The following is a 3,959-nucleotide window of genomic DNA, read 5'->3' on the forward strand; positions in this document are numbered from 1 at the left end:
AACTCTGTCTGTTAATATCCACCTTTCCTTGCTGGAAGTTTGCTTACACTCAGCCTGTTCCTTAAAAGGGTGACCGTTCTGATTCCTCAAACTACCTTCCTACCGATTTAATTTTCTGCCTCTCTAAAATTTTCAATTTATCCCCAACAGGAACATCTGTCACTTCACAACCTTATATCTGATCGTCAGTATGGGTTTCATTGAGGCTGCTCTACTGATGATCTGGCTTTGCTTACTGAGTCTAGATCACCCTTTTTTTAGGGGTTTTAGTAAAATTTGCTGTTGCCTCAGACATATCAAAAGCTATTGAAAGAGTCTGGCACAAAACTTTGATTTCTAATCTTCTCCCCTACAGCTTCTATCCTCTTTTCTATAATTTCATCTCAAGTTTCCTTTCTGACCGTTCTATTGCTGCTGTGGTAGACGGTCACTGTTCTTCTCCCAAGTCTATTAACAGAGGTGTTCCTCAGGACTCTGTCCTGTCAGACACTCCCTTCCTATTATTCGTCAATAATCTTCTAAGCCAAATTTCTTGTCCTATCCACTCCTACGCTGATGATACCACCCTGCACTTTTCAACGTCTTTTTGTAGACGTCCAACTCGTCAGGAAGTAAACAATTCATGTAGGGAAGCCACGGAACGCCTGACTTTTGATCTCTAAAATTTCTGATTGGGGATGAGGAAATTTTGTGTTGTTCGGTGCCTCAAAAACTCAATTTTTCATCTGTCAACTCAACACCTTCCAGATAATTATCCCTCTTCTTCAGCGACACTCAACTGTCCCCACAACACTCAACATCCTCGGTCTCTTATCTATGTATTATTAGTTCGGAGCATGGCAGATCCTGCACGTGTTCACGTTATATTATTATTATTATTATTATTATTATTATTATTATTATTATTATTATTATTATTATTATCATTATTATTTATTTTATTTATTTATTTTTTTACTGCAAACAACATATTTTTATTCATGATCTTTGTATCGAGTAATGTATTTTTATTCTTAATCATAAATTGCAGGGGACAAATTTAAAGTGATCAAGGCATTCTGTAGGTGTGCATGCTGGCCCCTCTTTGAGCGTAATGAATTGATATAAAAAGTGAAAACTTGTTAGTCTTTTTTTTATTTTTTTATCAAATTCTTTTTTTTATTATTATTTGTTTTAAGTGTTAAGTCTCCTGCATTCCCAAGTCAAGGTTCACTCTCGGCCTTCCTGTAATACCATGATACCTAAGCGCTAGGAATACACCGCTTTATTACGAAGCTGTTGCTCAGCTCAGCTCAGCTCAGCTCAGTTTGCGGAGTATCTCTCTCTCTCTCTCTCTCTCTCTCTCTCTCTCTCTCTCTCTCTCTCTCTCTCTCTCTCTCTCTCTCTCTCTCTCTCTCTCTCTCTCTCTCTCTTAAGCCACCTCATGGATACAGTGACCACCGCCGCATTTTTGCTATTTATTAGACATCGCAGATAAAAATAATTATCTCAATAATTGCAATATTTGTTGCCTACACACTGGGATAGGTCATGAATAATTACATTTTTCTTCTTTTTACGTAAGTAAAGGAAATGAACAGCCCATGCATTCTGTATCGCTGTATCACCTTATAATTTCCCATTAGTCAGTTGATGTTGACGTGCTTTGTTTCTCCTGCAGGAGCTGAGATGGTGGCAAGCCCTCAGAGCAGTACAGGGCCTCGCATCACTGGGATCTTGGATGCTGCTACTGCTTCTACTGCTGCTGCCGCCACCACAGACTGCCGCCCTGTCCTCAGCGGAGAGCCAAGGTGAGTCTCCGCTCACTGCAGCAGAGGAGGTGTCGTCCGTGTAAGTCTTGTGGAGGGAAGAGCATGGTTACAATAGCAGCTGTGTCCAGGACGACTCTCCTCTCCAGCCGACGATTTCCTTCTCTTCCTGTCACCGTAACAGAAGCGCCTCTGGAGAACCCGAGTCCGACAGGTGAGGCGTGGCTGACTGGTCCTGTGTGTGTACCTTCACTAACACATGGCCTTGACTAACACCACACATGATTGTACTAATGGTGGCTGCGATGGTGGTGGTGGTAGTGGTGGTGGTGGTGGTGGTGGTGGTGGTGGTGGTGATGGTGGTGGTGGTCAGCGGGGTAGGCTGTGTTGGTGATTTCTTTAGGAATCATTAATAACAATCCTTTCCTTAATGGCATAACGTAATAACAAGTCACGTACTGTGAATCATTCTTCGTTAAAAAGGACGCTAGTGTCAGGTTTCTCTCCTCTATCGAAGTGAAATATAATGGAAATGAGTCTCGTAGATTAATAATTGTGTTCAGTATTTCTAGCTCTCCAAAATTGCTCATAATTTGAAGGGCGAAATATCTATGGCCTTTAAGAAGCTGTGCTGAAGTGCGTTGGAATTCAGTTGCTATTTTGTGAAAATATGGAATATAGTTTCCTAGACGACCCATCGAGATTCAGTATCCTTGGAAAAGTGATGTCCTATGGAGTGACCGCCTCAGTGTTTTCAGAAATGCACTACCTACTACTGAAAGTCGATGGTCTGGTTACCCGTTCTGACGTGGCCATCCAGTTTTTACCAGTGGTGATGTAGTGATTCCGTGCATGATTCTGGAAATAACACAAATGATGTAATCATCCATGGAATTGAGATATTTTTTTTTTAACGAAGCGTGTAATTGCAATCAAGCATGAAACTTTCATGACAGCGTTGTCCAGTCATGGTGCCCACTACCAACACCAAGCCTCGGAGACCACCTTGAGCAGTGAATATCATTCACATAAATGTCTACGTGGTGCTTCAATAAAACACGATCCACTAAACCCTAGGCAGGTGTTAAGAGGGAAAGGAGGATAAGAACAGCTTTTAATCAAAGGCGAGGTTCCTTACAGCAGATTTATGTTGACCTGAGCGGAACCATATCTGTCCCACAAAAAATGGTCGCCACAGCTGCAGAACCTGAGGCAAGCTATTATCTTCTGCAGTATCATCCTCCGGAGTGAGGGTGCTGCAGAATGACCTGATGAGGCTTGTTGCATGTTACGCCTCGGGGCAGATCACTTCATTCTTATCGCTGTCATTCTTTGCAAGAATCGTCAGGATCCGGATCAGAAAAAAAATAAATACTTTGTTATAATTGGATTACTGAAGGGATCAGAAGGAAAAGGACAAGACTTGAATTATCAGCCATTTAGTTTACAGGTATCTACATGTGCAGAACGTCCGAGTGGCTGTTATCTTCAGATATACGAGTATTAAGCAAATTGTTATCCTTAGAGACTAGTCGCGGTTTGGTCGACACTACTATTTGCTTCAAGACAAACTCCGCAACTGAGTAAGTTGTCCCCAGGTGGTGCTGTGTGAAGGTGCGTCATCTCAGGGTGGTGAAGATGATGGTGCTGATTTAAGCGTCAAGCAGTGTACTTTGTTCCAGCCATGACACCAAGGAGCTTAGTCTGAGAAACTGCTGCCTCCTAGTGCACGTCCGCCTTGTGCATCGTGCTGCTGCTGACATGCTAGGGATAACTTGCATGTACTGGTGGTTGGTGGTGGCAGTCAGGTCGCGGATCATACACCATCGTTTGCGATTAAATTACACATTGATTTAACTCTACAGACAATTTCAAACCAGTATGATGTTAATAACTTATACCTGAAGGTCGCAACTTCAAGACGAATATCCAGTCTCTATCCCAGTGAAGAACAGAGGTTACCACATGAGATGTGATATGATATATGATTAATGAGAAAAGATGATATGATAGCTAAAAATTAGCTAAAATAGTTATATAATTTTATTCTAAAATAACACCATTAGCTGAGCATGTCAGGAGTGACACTCTCTTGAAGGCTCCTTTATTAACTCATTTTTAAGTTCTTCGTTACTTATATCTATCAAACATAACCGAACAAACGTGGTTACAATGTCTCGGGAGCGTTAGTTCATAATCATAGTACTTCGC

At 41.6% G+C, this 3,959-nt stretch overlaps 1 protein-coding gene across 6 annotated transcripts in view; it reads left to right on the forward strand.

Moving 5' to 3' along the window:
• Window positions 1–1,606: 1,606 nt before the first annotated feature.
• LOC135096699 (uncharacterized) overlaps window positions 1,607–3,959 on the forward strand; it is a 174,855-nt gene continuing 172,502 nt past the window's right edge. For 2 of the 6 annotated variants that reach the window (XM_063998439.1, XM_063998440.1), the window contains exon 1: window positions 1,607–1,962. The gene's annotated coding sequence lies outside the window, so the exon portion shown is untranslated. The remainder of the gene's footprint in view (window positions 1,963–3,959) is intronic. The other 4 variants (XR_010264936.1, XR_010264934.1, XR_010264932.1 and 1 more) reach the window with 4 other exon arrangements.

The sequence above is a fragment of the Scylla paramamosain genome, unplaced genomic scaffold, assembly GCF_035594125.1.
Source record: "Scylla paramamosain isolate STU-SP2022 unplaced genomic scaffold, ASM3559412v1 Contig6, whole genome shotgun sequence".
Classification (NCBI taxonomy): domain Eukaryota; kingdom Metazoa; phylum Arthropoda; class Malacostraca; order Decapoda; family Portunidae; genus Scylla; species Scylla paramamosain.